We start from the raw sequence: 23,198 nt of genomic DNA, 5'->3' as shown, positions 1-23,198 counted from the left end.
CGTGTACCATGAATTACTTTCTCGTTTTAATTCGCAAATTACGTAAAGGTCAATGACACCTAGGACTGTAGTACAAATGTGACTAAAACATCTACCTTGTAAGAAAATTTTAATGCTTTTTAGATGAAGTATAAAATTGTCGAAACTAAGACACTGTGATTATATAAACACTAGCTGTCGCCCGCGACTCTGTCCGTGCGGAATGAAAAAAACTATTGGTCGCTGCATAATGTTATATAGCCTAAAGCCTTCCTCAATAAATAGATTATCCAACAAAAAAAGAATTTTTCAAATCGGACCAATAGTTCCTGAGATTAGCGCGTTTAAACAAACAAACTCTTCCACTTTATAATATTAGTATAGTTTTTTCATATAAAATCAACATTAAAAAATACCATCATTAAAATTATGAAATGTTTATGATACAAAATTATTAAATGAGGTAAACCCAGAAATTAAATTTAAAAAAGTAGCACTGTTATTTAATGTAATTTGTACTAAAATATTGTAAATGAATCGTCGCGAAGTAACGGAGAGGTGCATTGACGTTTTAATTATAATTAAATTTATACAAGACCAAGGCGAATGTAAACTTGCAAAAAGAGACAAATTTGTTTAAGTTTTATTTGATTCTGTTTGCGCTTTCATATCGAAAAGTTTTACCTTATTTTTACTCTTTATCGCTCCGCAGTCTTCGTTTGTAATATTTTCTATGTTGAAGTTTACTTAGAAATACGATGAAATGGACTCATTTTTAAAATAAATTTGAAATATAAACATTACTCGCAAAGGAATCGTATCTCTTGCTATCTAAGTAAATCATAAAAAGTTGTAAAAAATATACATATTTCCAAAAAAAAAATGTTACTTCATTACTAATATTATAAATGCAAAAGTTTAAATTGATGGATGGATGGATTTGTCTGTTGAAAGGTATCATCGCATCTATATGTAACTTGGCACAGATGTAGAACATAGCCTGGAAGAACATATAGGCTACTAAATAATTTTATTTTTAATTCCGAATTAAGAGTCGGGGGCAACAGACAGTTTTACAGTACAACTGTACCAGCTTTAGTGATGTTAAATGATAAAAACCATTTTTAATATAATTAATGTAACAAAATTTAATGTCACATCCAGTAGCTTTAGAGCTGTAAAGTCGTTGCTACTTGTTTTTACGTCCCGGGACGAATTAAAAATATATTTAACGCTATCGATGACCAACTTGATTAAAGATAAACAAGTGGATAATAAATATTTGTTTTATTTCCCAGAAGTAAATACTGGATACTTTAATGCAATTAATATGTTGTGAGAGTGATCTTAAATATTTTTTTGGAAAGTTTTTACCCTTTAGCCCTTCTCAGATAAGATAATATTGTAGATTTATTCTTAATTAATAACTAATTTGATGACAAAAGGTATAACCTTACTTGTTATCTTAAAGGGATAAAGAAACATAAAATTTTTGGTGTCAATACCAGCACAGAATAAATTGAGATGCAGTCACTCTAGATTAAAAATTAACTACAATTATTGTCCAATTTATTAAATAAAATTAATTTTGTCCCATTCGGCGTCGAGACCCTTGGTCCGTGGTGTCCTAGCGCTTTAAGGCTTTTTAAGGAAATTTCAAAAAAGTTAATCGACATCACAGGGGAACGAAGAGCTGGCAGCTACCTAGGTCAAAAAATTAGTTTAGCTATTCAAAGAGGGAACGCTGCCAGTATCTTCGGAACCTTGCCTAAAGGGACTCCTTTCAAAATATATTTTAGGTAATTATTCGATTTTAGTATTTCATTTAATATATCAATACTATCTATTTATAAAAAATATAGTAGTTTTTTAAATAAAATTCTTCTCATATTAAATGTATTATAAACATAAAATTCACTATTTACTAAATATTAAGAATAAACGGTAAAAGAGCGTCGGTGGCTCAGGGGTGAAGCACTTGACTTGCAATCTGCAGGTCCTGGGTTCGAATCCCGCCATGTACCAATGTGTTTTTCGATTTCCGATTTACATATGTACATTTATCCGACGTTCTTACGGTGAAGGAAAACATCGTGATGCAACCTGCACATATCTGAGAAGAAATTCAAAGATATGTGTGAAGTCAACCAACCCGCACTTGGCCAGCGTAGTTGACTATGGCCTAATCACCCTTAACTTAGGGTAGGCTCCGAGCCCCTCGGTGGGGACGTTCAGTGAGCTCATGATGATGATGAAGAAAAAACACTTTTATTATTTTTGTTAGACACATCAAAGTGAAATCGAGAATAAAATCAAAACACTAAAGTTATAATTATATTCATGAGCGGAAACACCGCTTAAAAACAGAGGGCCAAGCGACCTTGCGAAACAAACTTCCGAGAAATTCTGAAATGCAAAACAAAACTGAAAGAGCCCACGTTTGACGGAGGTCTGAAGGCGACTAGTTAGAAACCTTTTCTCTTAATATAAAACAGCAACTATTTCAAATTTATAAAATTAAAGGTTCAGTTAAAAATGTTGCCAGTCAAAGGTGAATCTGTACGCATCAATTATGTTTCACGTTGCTAAAGTATTGGACTTTTACTAATCGTAATATGTTCCACCATCATTCTTCATCAATAATTGATTAACGAATTCATGCAACTAATCAACTGGTTAGAACATTGCAATGGACACATTATGTCACATCCCTCCTCTCATTTTCTGTCAATTAACCTCTCATGATTAATGCTAGCTTCTTTATTTAACATCATTTATTTTGTAACCCATCAATCTTTGCATTAACATTTTTAAGATTCACTTCAATATGATTAATAACTTTTGAAAAAAATAATCTGCATTCCTCGGACCATAAAAGCTGTGTTACTTTTTTTCTCTCACAATATAAGTCCTACTTTTGCGAATTCGTTTCCAAGGCATTATATTACGCCGCGTTCGCATTTAGTTATCGCTGCAGCAGGCGATGCGCTCCCGAGCGCCACACGCGAGATAACGGTCACGCTACGCAACTTAAATACATTTACCTTTACCAGTCCCAATGTTTATTTCATTATCGAACGGGCATCGTTGGGGCGAGCGCCCACAGGGCCCTGTCGTCGCACCCGTCAAATCACGATCCACTCCAATCAAATCCCAACATAAAAACGAGAAGAAATTTCATACAGAAGGTGCGTTCAGTCTAGCACCGTGTCGAGTTTTGCTGAGCGGGCGGAGGGGAGTGGGACGCGTCACTCGGCAACGACGCCGCTCCTCGCTCTACCCGCGTACCCGGCCCGGTCAGTCAGTCGCCGGTGACGCTGTGTGCTGGACGTGTGTGTATTTTGCTCTTAACCTTCGATAAATACGAACCAACTTTATTACAAAACTCGAGTGGCACACTTTTTTCAAGTGGATTAGATTATATGCAGTGTTGGTGACGCTAGTGACGGATGTGCTGTTTAAGTGCTAAAACTACTTTTCGCTATATGTGTTGAAACACGAACCGATGGTCCTATTGAATAGTAACATGAAAATAAACGGTAAAGTAAACAACACATGCATGTATTCAAATTTACTTCCTTCAACTCTAATGTTGTTGAGTATCTGGATGATCTAATGATCTTGGCTTGCACGACGCACGATGCGTTATTCACACTTTGCGATTCGATACGATCCTAATCGATTCGTGCTACACGGACCTGTAGAGTTGAGATTTATTTCATTAAAATATTAATAAGAACCCGACGATATTCCGGACCACCGAAACGGCCAAAACAATGGCGGACCTTGCATCAGTCAAACGACATTGACTCTCCGAATGTAAATTTCGAGTTGGCATGAACAATCGAACACGGTGTGTTTAGAACCCGATACGATATGAATAAAGCGTTGTGTGTGTGACCCTGTCGCGCCTACGGGACCAGCCGCAGTGGGTGGACGGCATAGTTACCGACCCGCCTAGCACGACATTCACGACAGTGGGTGTTCGAATGGAGCCAGTTAATAATAATGGTGAGATTTAATCACCGCCATAGATGTTGCACAACGAGCATGCCTGTGGCTCAATCCCGTAGAAGAAAAGTTCTTTAGTATAACAAACTCAGAAAATATACTAACGTATTGCTTCTAGTAGTCTTGATACTTAGGTACTAACCAATGAACAAAATGCTTTCTATTAATCATCAAGAAAGGTCCTGGTGACTTAACTTTCAACTTGAATATTTTTTGTTGTTGCGGATGGAATCCCTACGAAGTCCTTCATCCTGTTTGTAGTTAGATTTCGTTTTGCACATGTCGCCATAAGGAGTTCCTATGTCGACTGACAAAAAACAGCGCCCCTGTGCGCACATGTTTCGTTCTTAATCCAACGGAACTATTTCACACGGCACATATAGTGTTACTAATTTAAACGTAGACTTTGGCGATATCTGAAACAACATCAAACAGGAACAACTTTTGAAGAATAGATATTCGCCTCGCCTTCGTGTGGCAAGATTTTGTTCGAATAAATATTTGATATAAAGTTAGATGAGCTTGTCATTTCTTAATTCAATCAAGTAGCAAGCACAAGTATAAAGCAATTATAAATTCATAACCAAAATTATAAAAGTCTTGTGGTCAAAAACTGTAAGAAAACCCATACATAAGTTTAATTTAGTGTAACAAAGTAGCGGAGAGAGACTATGTTTGAATTTTAAGGGTTACTAACAAAAAAAAATTATTTCCGTGAAGTTCATGACAAAATAATAATACCATGCTATGAATATATTTTTAACTACAAAACAAAATGTTATTTAAAGAATGAGTTACTCAATGTTACTATGTTATTACCTTGAGCATCTGTTGGGCATGATGGATGCGCTTAAAGCGGAAAATAAAAAACACCAAAGAGAAACCTCATGCAAGCGCAGGCGGCACGTGGGCCGGCAGATGCGCCTACTCAGATTCAAACCATTATTTCACGAATCATATACACAGCTGTCGTTTTACAATACATTTGTATCTGCAAAATGAACAATACTTATTGATTTTGTCTTATTTATGCTTATAAACGTGGCAGAATAATCGTGATTGATCTTGAAGAAGAGAAATAAACTGGGACAAAATGTTTTTTGAATTTTTTTTACTGTATATGCCTATGATAAATGTCCAAGTAGACATTTTTAACAGTTGAACATGCCAATAACACAAAGGTCAAGTGATTTGTAATTGAATATACAGATGTTTGTATTTGACAAACGATCCTAAAAATGCCGTTTAACTAAACGTGCTATTAGAAAATCTGTGTTCATTGACTTTCCACCATTAACGGTATTCCTAACTGAGCGAACTTGGTGCTTGTAGTTCGATAAGGGTCAAGTCCGGCTCGAAGGACCGCGTTTTTCTTCAGATTATGATCGCCGGCCGCTAGACATGTCGCCATTTATGGCAACCTGTGCCCGCGCCGCTGACAACTGTGAGATAGTCGCTATGCTGCACGGAGAAAGGGTGACCGAATAATTAAAATGTGTTTTAAACGTTTTATTCAGATATTTCGCTGACTTTTATTTCCTTAGAATGACAAAAAATCAATGTTAAATTTGTAGCAAGGTAAGTTATTTGATTTTTAAAGTTAGGGATGACATTAGGTTGATGATGTATATAAATTTATTGCATTTATCAGATAGAGTAAATAGGTTTATTTGTCCTATATATTTTAACATAATTATCTATGATAAAATCTTATTACAGATACCTGAATATGAACAGTATATAGGATACCTGAACATGGCAGAGAAAGTATGAACACGACTATTAATAGTTTATAATATCGAAAGCTGAAAGCTAAGCTTGTATAATACGATTACAATATGTAAATAATGTTAACTCAAGAACATTTAAACTTACTCAAAGTAACCGAGTACATAGTTCACAAGTGGTTACGTGAGTTCCAATATTCCGTACTATTTGAAAACATTGACGGTAAGTTCGCTCGACAAACACAGAGTAAGCTCACGAACAAACATTTTCCAAGCAACTACACACGTAGTCTGTGTTTGAATAATATATGAGTTTATTTATATATGCTAATGTCCCTAAGTCCGAGCGTCCGCAAATTTAACTAAAGAACTAAAGTATTCCAAGGACGTACAACTTAGTAGATATATACTGATTTGTCTATAAACAAGCAACACGTCCCATCTTCGCACGGATAAAAGCATTTAAAAACAAATGAAGTGTGAATGAGAGTGAGAAAATGTTGGGGTAACAAAGCTTTAAATGTAGCTTAATCTTTTACGGGTCTTTCTGGCAATTTAGCAAAGAGAATGCAAAGAAGTCCATGAAAATTTTCCGTTACTCTCCAAAGTTGTTCTGGATTTAAGTGCAGCCTTTTATGAACATGATGAATATTATCTCAGGATATTAAGATATCAAAACATTAAATTTCACTTCAACTTTTCCAACTGGTCGCATACCAACCTGTACTAAGCGTACAATTAAAAATAATCAACTTCGTATTAGATAAGTGGGGTAACGACTTGACGAATGATGAATACTAAATGAGATCGCAAACGAAACATGATAGCGAAGCCGGTTTGAATGAGGAAGAGACTATTTGATAGTTGATACATCTAGAAAACGGTAGTCACCAAGAGGTTACATTTTAGTGACCATTTGGCTTTATAAATACACGATTACCAAATTATTTCTAGGTTAAAACAAAATATTAAAGTGTATCTAGGATGTTAGGTATTAAAAAAAATTGCATCGATTGATATAAATCAGTAAAGGTACTGGAATATTCTGATGTCTTGAAGTTTGAATTCGCGTTCTTATAACGCAACAATATCCCAGATTATTCCAACACTGGGCACGTTCCTCACCTGCCCGGCAGCTGCTCGGATTTATAACTGACACATCAAAATTACTCCCTTAAGGATGCCCACAAACCGCAGCTGACGATGTAAAAAATTACCGCCCAATCCAGGTGGTAACTTGAATACAATTCACATATATTTATCAAGATGTCATAACAAATGAAGTAATTTTTTCGGGATATTTAAATTATCACTTGCTTATTGATTTACACTAACACGTGTTGAATGGTTAAAGGGGATTTACTGCTTATAAAACGAAATAAAAATTGATGTTTATTACAACGTAACTCAAGAACTTTTTGACAGATCTGGATTAAATTTTGGACAAAGATTAGTCGGGCATAGTTCTAGAGTTAATTATTTACGTTAATAATCTACGGGGACAAAGTCGCGGCGGAGGTATTTAAGATAAAGGGAAATCATCATTCATCATAATTTAATTAAAATTTATCTATTGACATATTTCTTAGAAGTAAGTCCAAAAGAAGTTCAGACTTCGTTATTTAATGTAATTGACGCACGTTTGGGTGGCTCAGGGCGTAGTAATCTCACGCCCCCGTCGCCCGACGCCCGACGCCCCGTCTGGAAGGAAATAGGTCTGAAAATAAATCGCCCTTACACCGAACACACTAAAATAGTCGAACGCTCTACGCCTTCCATTCCTCCGCGACCATTACCGTATCCTGTGCTGCAATATGTTAGCTCTAGTGCGCGTTTCCATTCTACTCATTTTTAAAATGTTCTCCCATATTACAGTGATTGTAAGTTGTGACATTTTTTTTAAATGAAGCAATTTTCCGTCTCTTGCCGTCAGAAGTCGGATATATTATACAAAGAGGCTTTGCATACTACGAAATGCCTCAAAATTACGCTTAACATATTTAGAGTAATACACTTATTATATCATAGCTGGTAATTAAGCGGCTCCAAATCAATACAATATAGGTATTATGGTTCATGACTGGCTCTTTGTGCGTCGACGAGGGATTGCCCCGTTGACATAACATCGTTAATCATTATATTCTTCCTGTAAAATTTTGATTTTCAATTTGAATACTGGCAGTGATTACCTAAATCCCAATACCTTTGATAAATGGCCTGATGCTAATGAAAGCACGCAGTAACGTTGTCACCGTGGCGTTTTGATTTTGACGTGACGGAAGCAACACTGGAAACAATTTTAATTGTACCTGTGATGTATGTACACAATATCCGACGATACGGATGTGAATCGTTTCTTTTTATCCGTTTTAATTTTTTGAACTTTCTCACATCTATTTTTATTTGTTACTTTGTTTGGAGTGAATTACTTTAAGCTAACGGTTTACTCGTTCCTTCTTTTTATGTATACGATATGAACTACAAAATTCCTTGCATAGTTTAATTTCTACTTTCATAAATATATTAATTATTTGACTTTATTTTATGGTATACTTCGGTTTAAACCTTAAAGTCGGTGTTTATTTCATACGAGGTTTATATTTTAAACATATCTTTATCTCGTCATCCAGTGAAGCTCAGTAATCTCCGATGTCAAATTATTTACACTGTAGTATCGAATACATGTTATTTAGAATCGGAACGATGTCCGACTTTAGTAAAGAACTTATCAAAACTTAGTCAATATGATAGACGTTATCAATTGCGTCAACATAAATAGTTTGTACTTCAATATTTGAAATAACGAACGGCCATAACTCTGGATTTCTTACTACTAACAACTAAACAGTTTACTCGCTATTTCTTCTTATTTTTCTCGCGACTTTGTCAGCGCGGAATTAAAAAAAAACATACAAACGAATTGATAACCTCCTTCTTTTTGAAGTCGGCTAAAAACTAAACAACATATAAAGTATAACAAGCCCTCGTGCATCCTCTACCTTCCCGTCCAAGTCTCGTCAAAATTGGCTCAGCCGTTCCGGAGATTACCGGGAAGCAACGCCGACTTGCGGACAGACAGTTCAAACATCTATTTTTATTAATATGTATATATGTATAGATAATAGCTATGGGTAGTTAAAAGATTTTAATATTGTCTTAACATAGTCTTGTCAGTAACAATTAACGTATTTGTAAATAGCAAGGGCTGGTTCGCAGGTGGTCGCAGATTGTTGGCATTGGTCCAAATCCTAACTGCAACCGTTTCAGTGGGACCGATGACATGGATTGTCGGGATAACCACAAATGTTAGTTTATTCTAACCGTTTTGTTTTTCAATAGCAACAGCTATTGAAACTTGGCGACGAAATGTAAACTCCGATAACAATCTGGAAATATATTTCGTTTTCAACACTCTAGTTTATATGTTTACAGTGAATTGTTTTGTTCTGTGTTTATGATTTTTCTTTATGAATCTTATTTATATCTTAAAATTATAATGAAAAACTAATTATATTTGAGTCTCTAAAAGGTTATTTATACTCTACACATGATAAGTTCCTTCTAATCAAAGTATTTAGGCAATGATTTGTGTGAGTTTTTTTCTTATCTTAATTGTTACTTGCAGAAAATTATCTTATAAGGTTCGCGTCCATTAGCCTGCTCTACCGTACGCACGGATTAAACTGATCTGTTTTGTCTTGATGCGATGCGGGCCGCGCGTATAATGTACGCGCACCTTTAGACAACTTTAATTATTTGCTTACTTACTTATGTTTTTCAGTTAAATTAACAAAACAAAGTAAATACAAAATACAGTTTTCCACGTGTCTTAATAAATGTAATATGTTTAATAATTGTATGTTACTGTTATGTCGCATTCATTTTAAAGGCATCTGTTGACAGAGAGCTGGCGCTGTCGAATAAATTACATCTTGAATAATGAATCGAGTTCTGTTTGCGCAAATTATTATGACAAATGTAAACGTCGCATTTCCGAATAAATTAAAATCAGTCTACTTATTAAATCTTATCATAAAAACATGAACTGTTCTTTGACGAAAATCTTACTATTATTATAAATGCGTAAGTTTAGATGGATGGATGTTTGTTTGAAGGTATCTCCAAAACGGCTCAATAGATCTTGATGAAATTTTGCACAGATGTTGAACGTAGTCTGGCGGAACACATAAGCACACACATTATCTTTTTTTAACTCATTAATTTCGCGCGGACGGAATCGCAGGTGACAGCTAGTTAATCATATTATATAATCATGTTACAATTTCATAGTTTTTTTATTTTATTTTTTTTCTCAAGTGTCTTAAAATTCTTCAAAATGTGAACAAATCTCTGTCCTTTTTTTGGTGACAAGTCTTAATATGGACTATATATTATGTTTAACTGTCACTCTTAATCTCATTCGAAACGTACTCCTAATAACAGAGATGAATAATAATTACACTGTCAGAACTTTGCCATTCGAAAGTCTTCTTTTACACTTAGTGTGGGTGCACCATTAAACGGGCGTACCCTTCGTAACTACGATATTCGATTTTAACCCTTTTGCACTTTGTGTTAGCGGCTATAATAGTGTGATCGATGTAATTGATGGCTGCATTTTCTGCCTGGTTCATTGTACGATGATGATACGTCAAGTCATCTGCAGAGCTTCGACCTATTTCGTCTAACGTCGCGATTAGTCAAGGTTTCTCATTTCGGTCACTTCGGTCTGCCATATTTGGTTGACTTGACACTTGGTTTGTTGATGTTATCTCTGTCTCATACAATTAGCTGTCACGTTACTTCTCTTTGTACGCATTTTGACTGCTTGATTGTTTGGTTGCCTTTGTTTTATTGGCTTTTAGTTACATGGCTAAGTAACGAGGAAGCTTGCGTTAACTAATCATGAGTCAATGGAATTTACTAAGTATACAGCGTGTGCCATAAATGTTAAATCTACTTTTTATATTATTCGTCGTATAAAATAGAAAGCTTTCAATTTTAATCTTTTATTAACAAGATTATAACTGTTGATTGATTATAATAATAAGACATTAAACCCGTTCTCAAACATATAGGGCCTTTGCTCAGCTCTGTTACCCATGAGGGCAAAAAAACTGATATTCTGCAAAAACCTTTACGTCCTCAGTACGTCAGTTACGTCAGTCAGTGTTTACAAGAGGTTTCCATTTCCATTGTAAGAAATCGTGGCTAGACATACATGTTGAACAAAATAAAGAAACACCCTTGTTGCTTGTTGTATAAATAATTTATGAATTTTTAAATCTAAAGGTTGGTTTTTCGAAGTCGTTTCAAACAAAATCACTTAGAACTATTCAATGTTGTTAACATTAAGCGCTTTAAGCATCGTAAAGCGCTGCAGAGACGAGCGGTATAAACGTAATATATTCTACAAGGGCAATATAAAGCGGAAGAGAACGAAACTCGATTGAGTACGCCAGAGTTACGAACACTCAATTGAGTACACTCGAACATACATTAAAGTAAGCGAGAAATTTCTTTTTTGTTCCATAACTGTGTACCAATGTATCGCTCGTTTAAATCACTTGGAATTTAAAGCGGCGTGTAAAACTTAAGGCCTTTTGGATGCGAAACGAAAGCGTAGGTAAACGTTAAGTTGAATTACACGAGACATGCAGTTCATTAAAGCAATTTCCATCATTATTTTGATCATTACTTTCGTTTTGCCGATCAGTTTTATTGATGTTAACTGACCACATGTGATGGTATTTCATAATTAATTCACTTTAATTCCACGATAAGTACTTATAAGTATTTGAGTACTCAGTGACCTTCATAATGTTCACTTTCCAAGGTGATTGTTAAATTTAATAAATTTTTGTTTTCGAATTTATTTTTAGAATTTAATGAGTACTCTGCAGCAGTCCTAAAAGCATTTAATATCTCCATACAAATATTGATAATAATGTTATGTAAAGTCATCAAAATAGTGGAACGACTAAGACATTTTTAATTCCTTATCCTTATCTCTTCAACCATAAAGAGAAAGGCTTGCAAAATAATACGGATATAACTTGATTTTTTGCCAACTTTGAACAAAATACAATTATTTTTTGCGTCATACATTTGGTATAAATGACTGAAATTTGGCATTATTATTTTTACTATTTCTTCTTCTTTGAATATATTTTATAAAACAGTAATGAATATTGAGATGTTTTTGTATTGTTCAAAATATCGTTATTTTAAACGAACGTGTCTCGTGGTTACATCGCGTGAAGTTCATGCAAGCGGAAGAAAATGATAGTCTTGTGGGCGAGAAAAATGCAACGTTTGTTTTACGAAAGACGAGACGTCTCGAATCGTGTTTTACACAGAATATGAATTTAAAGTACAGAGAAATCTGCATTGTGTGATATATCTGACGAAGACGAATGTATGCACGTGATTAAAATGAAACTCGCACGTCTTGAGTGTTACAATACTGAACTTCGACGAACTTCGTATGCGAATATCGTTTAATAAAATTACCAAGAATTTATTTTTTCAACTGATTATCGAGGAAGGTGAAATATTCTCTTTGTGGGCGTCTGCTCCTCCGTCGAATAGAACTAAGCAAACCATCGCATCGTTTGCTTCACCATTTCAGCGAAATTTGGTGATCGCTTGCTCGTTTGTCGCCTTATAATGTTGAAAAAAAAACTTCTTTTGTCATAATCTTCAATATGGTAGAAAGAGGTCAGTCGCAAAACATAACATTCATCGAAAAGGTAGGAAAATGGGATAGACAGATTACGTATATAATGATTATAAAGGAAGTTACTACTGTAATAGCGAATTATAGATCTATTCGGAAAAAACTCATGTTGACGGAGATGAAAAAATTAAAATCTTCATATTGAACGTATTACTTTCTATGAACATAACTGTAGGGCAGCTGACTAATGTAAGTCAAGAGTGCTTGCGGTTATCGTTCCTCAATGCAGACATGCCATTGTACAAGGCAAAGCACAAAGGCGGGCTTCTAACGACTTCATACGTCTCACAAGAGCCTTCATCTACACACCAGCACGACACGGTAATTGACTCGAACATTCCAAAAGATTTATATCCATCGACCGCTCGCTACGACAAGTTTCTCGTATAGTTAATTTATAACCGGCGATAGTGACTTCAGTAGATTATCGGCCGCGTAAAGAACATCGCGTCGTAATATGATATCATCGAACGATCTATCATACGGAATTGAATAAATATATTACGAATTATTTCCATCGCGTATCATCGCCGTATTGAATAAAAACCCAATTCTACATACAGTTGTGTCCTCTTTAAAAAAGTAAAAATGATTTAAATATACCATTCAAAGGTGAACAATGTGACAGATCAGATTTAAATGTTCTTATTCGCAAATAAAATATCCTAGTGGAAAAAGAACTTAAGACACACTTAGGCAAAAAAATATTTCTTGTAAGTACAAAAAGTTCAAAGAAAACGTTCTATAATATCTGTCTATAATATATTTCAATAGTTTTAACATCGTATTTAAATTGAAATTGTAAATAGTTTTAAGAAATTTATAAATATTTTATTGATTTTTAATTTAATAAAGAAATAAAGATTGTTGTCGCACCTAAGGTCCCTGACCACCATGTTAGGGGGAACGAGAGGCGGCATAGCGCCGCCCAATTTAAAAAAAAATATCTGTATCAAATTTTAATATTGGTTTATTTAATCATTCAGGTACTTTGCGGAATTAAAAAGCAAATAACAAATTATTTCTTCAATCAGCAATTTGTTTATTTGATTATTCAGTTAAATTAATATTCCGGTCTCACTGAGCAATAGCAATTTAATCTTGTTAATATTGAAAATCTCATTACCTTTTTATAATAACGACATAATAGAAACTTTGTAAATCAAAGACCATGATTATTAATTTGATAGTCGTTAAAATTATTAACTTACATCAAATTATATTGACAATAGAGTGGACGGCTAACTAATCCATCAAAATTGAAATGCTGGCTTACTGGCTTACGTTTGTGGGCCAATCAACTTTTTTTGTTTGATGTCAACGTCCGACGCAAACCGGACGAGTGAATAGAATTACGCTCCTACCACATTGCTTTGAATCCGGAGCGGTATTAAAACGAAACTAATTATTTCGCCTACTCTAGGCGAATTGTTTACTAAACTTACAATGGTTGGTGACAGTCCCACAGCAAACAGTAAAAGCGGAACGGTTGCGATAATTTCGCGACAAATTTGACATAGACTGATTATGTTCTTTGAAAGAAACAATTGAAACTATGAATCCATCGTTATCGCTCCGCTATCGTACGTCAGTGTGCTAGAGGCATACGCGAAAGAATGAATAGAATTACGCTGGGGATTTGTTCAATCAAAGCAAATAAGATTCATATTAATCACAATGTTGTGAGCAACAGACGAACCGTTGGAAAGTTTTTTGGGTCATTCGCTTTTTGCATGATGTACAATTACTAACGATTTTAATGTACAAAAGATCGATCTATTAATATTAACTACGCTATTATTTGGCTTTCTAACTTATAACTTAAATGCTGTAATTTGCATTTCCAATTACTTTTCATATTAGAATTCAGTACCTGGATGACCGACCGAGCTTTGCTGGGTATTTTTTTTTTAAATTGTTTTTTTTTTAAATAATAAATAAATCGATCTTACCGATAGAAAAAGTTAAGTTCATGTTTAAGTTGATTATCGATAAAACACGAATAAAATGACATTCTCTAAAAATGATTCCTAGCTAGATCGATTTATCGCCCCCGAAACCCCCTATACACTAAATTTTATGAAAATCGTTTGAGCCGATTCCGAGATTCCAATTATATATACAAGAATTGCTCATTTAAAGATATAAGATATAAGTTTTTATGTGTTTCCATTGTTAAAGTTCCTTATAATAAAACTAAAGATATATTTTTTTTATTAAATCATTTAATGTGTTTCAACTAGATATAAAACTAAGTAATATTCATCCAAGTAACGTTCTATCATCTAAGTAAATGTTAGGCAACGAAATCATTAGCAAGTGACTGTGAAAATTATCATTCATCGTCAACACAAAGTTCCGTCAAATCATATTACGTCATTGTAAAGGATTCCCCGTTTACAGAATAAATTATCACTTTAATATCTTGTAAGGATTGTTAACAAGTTGCAAATTTTGTACTCAACGAATGTCAGTCACTGCGTTCAAAAGACACTGATTTAAAGTTGTTTTTTTAAGATCGTATCACAAACGTTGACCTCGCATAAATTGTAAGAAACGAAATTAAAAAGACAATTTGCGACAGACAAGAGAATGTTTAAACAAGCTAGAAAGTTATCGAGCCATTGTCGGTGGAAATCTCGGTTGAAAACGAGTGAAATGCAGAAAAACTGGCTTTTATTTAACAGATGTCCAAAGAAGATAATATAAATGTTGTTTTTTGCGCATCCGAAATGCAAACAAGCCAGATACAGGAATTTTCACCTGATTATATCACGCAAATTTAATATTTGACAAACCCTTATTCTTTTGTGTTTAAAATTTTTCTTTTAGAAAAGAAAAAAAACTTTTATTGTGTTAATTTCACGCAAATTATATTCCGACAAGGAAACTTCGTTTTTCAATTTTTAAAGAATGAAATTATGGAAGAATAATTTAACGTACTTTACTTTGTCACTAACTGTCGCCCGCGACTCTGTCCGCGCCGAAAAAAAACCTAATTAGTAGCCTATGTGTTCTTCCAGACTATTCTCTACATCTATGCCAAATTTCAGAGAGATCCATACAGCCGCTGTGGAGATACCTTCATACAAACATTCATCCATCTAAAAATTTGTATTTATATTAGTAAGATTAATTTAAGAATTCTACATAACGAAGAGTTTCTCGATACGAAGATATGCTTAGATAGGAACAAAGTCTTATTCATGCCATCTCTGTGATTTTTATAAGTCTTGATACACCTTGCGCGGTCAAATCCAGCATTAAATAAAGCATGGGCATCAATCAATCTTATCTGAGGTAACGGGGCAATGCGCCGTCGCCGTTCTCCCAGCAGGTGACGGTCATTAACAGTCGTCTATTGACGGATGATTTGCAATTTTCAAGTCGTCGAGACCTTTGTGTAGGCTAACGACCCGCCCTCCGGCAATTTAGGACTTTCACTTAGACCTCTCTGCGAGTACTAGACGAGTTTCAGTCTTTCCCTTTTATACTGTACCGGTTATGAGATATGCTTTTGTATCGTAGACTGTAAATATATTAGAAATTCTTTATTCTATCTCATTGCAATTGTTTTAATATTTAATACAATTTTCTGCAATCTTTAACAATTTATTAATAGTTCGTGTAAGGGATTTTTAAAAGTCAGTCTATATGAAGCCTTTGTGAAATAAAAACATATATATGAATGAGACCAATAAGAATTGTAGAGTTCAATGTAATCTTGGTATATAACAGTTTAAGTAACGTAGGCGTCTTGATGACGGCAAAACATCTGCCATTATTATGTTGACCGTACTTTGCAGAATCAATGGCGGATTATAACCGGCAATTCAGCCGTCAGGCAATTTCATATCTTATCAATTTTACAATTACTCATCGATATGATCTGCTATTATCAGAGCCCCTCGGGGTAGTTTATTAATCAGTACGGGCACTTTCTCTCTTTAGTATTGTGTATAACCAGTAACTATTAAAAGATTCAAACTTTACGACGGCTTGGGATAAGCAAGAACAAGTCCGCAGATATAGTCGCTAAGTGGGGTCACTGTGGAAGAGCGAGCTGAGTGTGCCCTAAAATCAATAAATAATACTACAACATTAAAAATTAGGCTCGTTACTGAAGTAGGCAGAGATTACGTACTCCATTCCATCTCTTGGAATATCGCGCTTGTCTTTTCCATAATTATATCTATAGAACATGCATGTTGGTTTTCTTGCTCCTAATAGCCCCTTTCTAGAGTAAATAAATACCTAAATTAGTATTTAGCGCAGCGTATCGTATGAAATTGCGAGCCGCCATTAAGTTTGAATGTCACTATACTATGGATGATAAACGTTGTAATGTAGAATCATCGGTCAAACTGATTTCTCTGTCGTGATGGATGGCGGCACTTCGACACTTGACACGTTAGCACTTGGTCGTGTATTGTCAAGTACGTTAAAGGTTAAGGATTTAATTCACCTTCAGAATTAATGGCTGTACACAAAAAAAAAATTAAAAAGCTAATTGTAACCTTCAGTTTCCAAATATTATTAGTTATACAAAAATTAAAAATAATAACATTCATTAAAAATGTTATTCAAAAGAAAAATAACGTAAAAGAATCTTTTTACAATAATACGAAGTTTTTCTTAGGAAAATCTCATGAAAGAAAGTAAGAGAAATTTTATTAGCAAATCTAGATATAAAATCTTTATTCTATCAGTAAAATAAATGGTTCAATAGATATGCTAAGTAAATAGTCTGATCAAAGATGTCTGGTAAATATTGATCCAAGTTTGTGACCGATAGGATAACATTTTGCAGACGTTTAGACAAATAATGTTGACCAAATCCTTCTAAAGTTTATTTTACACGAATAATTACTTAATTTATTTATTTTTTGTAACAAACGAGCGAGCGACCACCTGAAATCGCCTGAAACAGCGAAGTGACCGTTGAAAATTCGTGCGAAGATGTTAAAGCGGGCTCTACCACTGTTAAATATATAAAATATATTATTGAAAGGAGTCCCTTTAGGCAAGGTATATACATATATGTGTAAGGTTTCGAAGATACTGGCAGCGTTCCCACTTTGAATAGCTAGGACCCCACGGATCAAGGGTCTCGAATGGGACAAAATCATATTCGGAGCCTAGACCCCTGTATGTGCATTTTCCGCCGCTTCACAAGCCGCACCCGCTCTCTTGTTGGTTCCATGTAGATAGGAAGGGGCCTATGGATTTTACACTATTTTTTTTTATTAGCAGTAGCAGTGGTTTGGGGCAAATTCAATTTGTGATTTATGCGAGTATCGATTGTCGAAAATCTTGTTTAGAAACATATTGCTATCTCTATTTTCCCAAAACGATTGACAGTTACGACAAGCTTTTGATGGTGGTAACTCATTGCAACGTGATGTCAATTTTATTTTATTTCTATCATTTTGTTTCAAATATAAAAAGCTGCTAACTCTACTTTTACTTTGATCAACGGAGAAGACACTTAAGTATATTTTATCTTAAAAACTGTTCGTCCCAGTTGAATAAATTACAGTTATTTTTTTCGATTTCGTTGTCATAAAAACTGTAAAAATATGTCGAATACGTATTCCGTTTATTAAAGTTCTAAAGGAGGTTAATATAACAAAAAAAAAACAATATTCCGAGCACACATTAGGAAATGTTAAAAATTGACTATTACCCGTTCCAATTCCTGGCTGGAATAATGATTATTTTAACTTGATTTTAGCACAATCATCAATCAATCATCATCATCATCAGCTCACTATGCGTCCCCATCGAGGGGCTCGGAACCTACCCTAAGTTAAGGGTGATTAGGCCATAGTCAACCACGCTGGCCAAGTGCGGGTTGGTTGACTTCACACATATCTTTGAATTTCTTCTCAGATATGTGCAGGTTGCATTACGATGTTTTCCTTCACCGTAAGAACGTCGGATAAATGTACATATGTAAATCGGAAATCGAAAAACACATTGGTACATGGCGGGATTCGAACCCAGGACCTGCAGAATGCAAGTCAAGTGCTTGACCACTGAGCCACCGACGCTCTAACACAATAATAAATCCAAAAGAAAGTACCTGTATCTCTACCATTCTCTTTTTTGTGGTTATAAGTTGTTATTTTGCATGAAAATGTTTTAAATTCATATAACCGCGATAATTACTCTATTTAACCTTAGTCGTCAATTAGTAATGTTCATTAGCAAAATGCATGCTTAACTTTATCTGCTCACCTTTGCATAACAATAATTCGTTGGCAACACAATTTTAAATGCATTTTCTGTTTAGTTGAATTTTCATTTGTACTTCATAACTTTTAGTTGATTGGATGTTTGTATTGAATTATATTAAAATTAAGTTATGCTGCAGTATTGTTTATGAATGTAACGTCTTTGAGACTCTGCCTTATTTCAAGCTTTCAGTTTTACAAACAAACCGGAACATCAAATTGTGTTTATGGTTATTTTTAATTTGTTGTTTTTTAAATGCTCTGTTATGCCTCTAAATTTTATAAGTTAAATATAATAGAATGTTTTTTTTTAATAATTTACAGAAGATATATGTCACGGTGGCTCAGGGGTCAAGCACTTGACTTGCAATCTGCAGGTCCTGGGTTAGAATCCCGCCATGTACCAATGTGTTTTTTGATTTCCGATTTACATATGTACATTTACAAATGTACATTTATCCGACGTTCTTACTGTGAAGGAAAACATCGTGATATGCACATATCTGAGAAGAAATTCAAAGATATGTGTGAAGTCAACCAACCCGCACTTGGCCTAATCACGCTTAACTTAGGGTACGTTCCGAGCCTCTCGGTGGAGACGTATAGTGAGCTGATGATGATGATATGTCACGGAATCTGCTAACAAACAAAAAAAACTTGGGCAAAGTTTGCGGCAATTATTGTCCTATTTAATACTCAGAAACATGTCTCGAAAGAATCTACACTAAATGGCTCCTTTAGTTGACTCTGAGTGCTGCAATTAATGTGTGGGATTTCCGCATTATAATACTTCATATATACATAGATAATGAATCGTAAGTTTTACCTGTACTCCTCACAAAACCGGTAGTCCAGTGCCATATTCAGTATATTGCACAACCAACATGCATCAAGATGTATTAAAACACTGATTTCTTGAGTCGATGTGGCAACACTAGCTGACTACGTGACCGTGTTTTTTGATTTAATAACAATATGATTTATTATCTGGCAAATGTTGTAGTTATTTATATACGGGTCGGCAGAATAATTTTACTTCTTACTAATATTATAAATGCGTATATTTGGATGTTTGTTTGAAGGTATCTCCAGGACGGCTGCATGTATCTCTCTGAAATTTGACATAGATGTAGGATATAGTCTAAAAGAACAAATAAGCTATTAATATTTTTTATAGGCTTTAAAACTATAAAATTGTGTATTTTATCCAATCTAGATTATGTTATTTTGGGGATTTTTGTTGATACATATGGATTATCAAATATAACCCGAACAAAATTATAGGCAGTAATATCTATATCGTTCACTCAAGATTTACAGTTTTAGTGGCTCTTACTAACATATCGTTTTAGCAGATTTTCTATTAGTAGTTTGTACTGTATATTGTTTACGTTTTAATCAGTTCAAAGCTGACGTTAGCGAAGATAGTAAGCCTTCATTAGCGGCGGCGCGTGCGTTGTTTCTTGCGGCCAGTGATTTATAACTCTTTATCAGAAGCTGCGGTTAATTGGTAGAGATACACTGTGCTTGTGCGTGCTTTGTCTCGCAGACATGCACTTTTCATATACAACTTTTTACAATTGTGATTAAAAAAATATTTATGGAAGTTCCTATCAAATTTTTCAATAAAACTATTTAAATTTCAAATAGATGTAGCCTTCGACTCCGTCCGCGTGGAATTAATAAGTAGTCTATGTGTTCCGTTGAGTCATTCCGGAGAAACCCTCAAACAAACATCCATCCATACATTCATCTAAACTTTCGCATTTTTAATATTAGCAGATAAGAGTTCGACAATGACAATTGTTTAACCGATACTTGAACAGATACTTACTGTATATCACATAGTAAATCTAAACTTATAAGCGTCTTTGAGTTTACTAAACCCTTAACAAGCCAGTCAAATTAAGTAAAAGCAAGTCGAGTTTATTTGGACGTTATGTTTACGTAACTTGTACTTAAGTTTTTTGTACTTAAGTAAATGACATTTTATTATATAAAATTCCTTGTTATTTTGCAGACCACCAAGGCTGTACTAAATTTAAAATAATGTGGTCAAATTCTATTACAGTTGTTTAAATCGATTATTTATCATTTTCCGGAATTTAAATTTGTTGATTTATTTACATTGGCTTTTGTTGCAATACTCTGCTTACTATTCTGAGTAACAGCCATATTTTAATTTGAATACTAGCTCTCGCCCGCGACTCCGTCTGCTCGGAAATAAAAACCTATAACCCTATGAGTTCTTCCAGATTGTGTTCGACATCTATGCCAAATTACAGCGAGTTCCATGCAGCCATTCTCTAGATACCTTCCAACAAACATCCATCCATCCAAACATTCCATTTATAATATTAGTAACATTGATTTCTTTATTCAACTGTTTTCGAAGCTACTAAAAGTTAATTCTTCAAACGCATCCTTCAACAAGTATATTTGATTTGTTTAGCCTCAGTCGAGTGTTCAGTGAAACTAATTTTAACTTCTCAAAACTTCCATAAGTGGTTTCTTATTGAAATTGTTTTAATCAAGCACTTCACTTATGCTCCAAGAGTTCCTTTGTTAGAAATCAGTTAGCGGATAGTAAAATAACAATCGTGAAACAATCGTAAGTGGTCGATGTTATGCCAAAGTTAATATGTATTATAATAATGTAATTTAATTTATTGATTCTTTATTAAAAACATTTATGTATGAGTAATATTATAAATGCGAATGTTTAAATGGATAGATGTCTGTTGGAAGATATCTCCAGAACGACTGCATGGATCTCGTTGAAAGGCATAGATGTAGATCATAATCTGGAAAAACACATAGGCTATTAAGTTTTTTTTATTCCGCGCGAACGTAGTCGCGGGCGACAATTAGTATTATGAAATAATAACAAATATTTATATATGAAAATTACACTCTTAGTGGTGATTAGTCTTGTATAAATAAAATTCATAAAACCAATTGACCAATTGTAGTAATTATTATTTCATAATTCGGCTATTATTTTTATGCTTACTGTCCTGTCTACCCTGAATGTTATTATAGCGTATCACTTGTACAAGCTATTTGCTTGTATATGTATGATTGGTGGGTTTCCATTCGACCACATGTTCAGTTGCTCAGATTCCTAGTAACATTGAAACAAGAAGCTAATGGAAACGTGCCGATTTCTCTCACGGACGACAAAAACGTGATCGTACCTTTATGTTCTTTTTTTAAAGCTGGCATCCACGTATCCGCGTTTTACTTAAACGCAATAAGTTTCAGTTAAAGTTTACTTATAAAGTCAGGACTGGATTCCTTTATTTACTTCGATTGCGTTCTTTAAACAATTTAAATCTTGGATACATTAAACGCTCATTAACTTGACTAGCGTTGATACATCTTACTAATATTATAAATGCGAATGTTTAGATGCATAGATGGATGGATGTTTGTTTGAAGGTATCTTCGGAACGGCTTGACCAATCTCTCTGGAATAGATGTAGAATATAGTCTGGAATAACACATAGGCTACTTAATTTTTTTTTTAATTCCGCAGTCGCTGTCCCGTGCAACAGTTAGTAAAATTATAAAATTACGTTCACAATTATAGCAAAAGTTTTTAACCTAATATTAAAGAAATACCGTTTTCGTCTCTTTTGCCAGCGACTTCGTCCGCGGGGATATTAAAAAAAAAACTTAAAGGGTGTCAAACTATCCTACCCAACTATGTTCTACATCTGTGCCAAATTTCAACGAGATCCTTTGAGCCCTTCTGGAGGTACTTACCTCCTATCCACACATAATATCCATACATGCATCCATCCATCCATCTTTAAGTTATAGTTCTTCGGAATGTCGTAAATTTAATCGAGCTTATGGGAATTTTTAAGTAGTTGCAATAATGCATATTATATTCAGTTAAAGTTGTTAACTGTTAATAACAGTATTGGTTTCATATTTCAACACTTTGCGTGCTCAGACCTTTATGGTGTTATTTATATCGTGTTTTTTCTCAATTGTTACGTGTTGGCGTGTTCACGCCTGCCTCGGTAATATACCCTTTTCACTAATAAGAGTGACATTTTTGTATCTGTGACTCTCATTTTAACTGAAATTGACGTATTAAAGGTGGTAAGAGAACGAGAATATAAGAGATTGGGAACGTTGATTAAAGGCAGACAACGCATCTGCGATTGCTGATGTCTATGGGCAGCATTCGCGGACGAATTCCGGTGGCCTTCATTCCGGTGATATTCGCAAAAATGCTTTGGATAATATAATATTAAAATGTTTATTATAACTACAAGTTTGAACATCAACTTATCACAAATATATCAACTTTAAATTTATAACACTTTGCAAAAAATCTCAATTACAACATATTATTTGTCGATCTTCATATTATTACGTCATTTGTAGTTGCTACAAACGTTTAAATTGTATAAAATCCTATCGTACTAATATTATAAATGCGAATGTTTGGATGGATGGTATCTCCAGAATGCCTGAACGGATCTTGATGAA

The 23,198-nt window shown here is 34.3% G+C and overlaps 1 protein-coding gene across 2 annotated transcripts in view; it reads left to right on the top strand.

Annotated features, from left to right (window-relative positions):
* The window catches only part of LOC106118982 (uncharacterized), a 178,290-nt gene that overhangs the window by 101,328 nt on the left and 53,764 nt on the right, over window positions 1-23,198 (top strand). The window contains exon 1 of one of the 2 annotated variants that reach the window (XM_013313782.1): window positions 2,760-3,518. The exons of the other annotated variant lie outside the window; for it this stretch is intronic. The gene's annotated coding sequence lies outside the window, so the exon portion shown is untranslated. Of the gene's footprint in view, window positions 1-2,759; window positions 3,519-23,198 lie in introns of those variants that run through there. 2 annotated transcript variants of the gene reach the window in all.

The sequence above is a fragment of the Papilio xuthus genome, unplaced genomic scaffold (assembly GCF_000836235.2).
Source record: "Papilio xuthus unplaced genomic scaffold, Pxut_1.1 DF827542.1, whole genome shotgun sequence".
NCBI classification, from domain to species: Eukaryota; Metazoa; Arthropoda; class Insecta; order Lepidoptera; family Papilionidae; genus Papilio; species Papilio xuthus.
The sequence above is the reverse complement of the archived record's forward strand: the minus strand, read 5'-3'. Positions and strand labels throughout refer to the sequence as shown.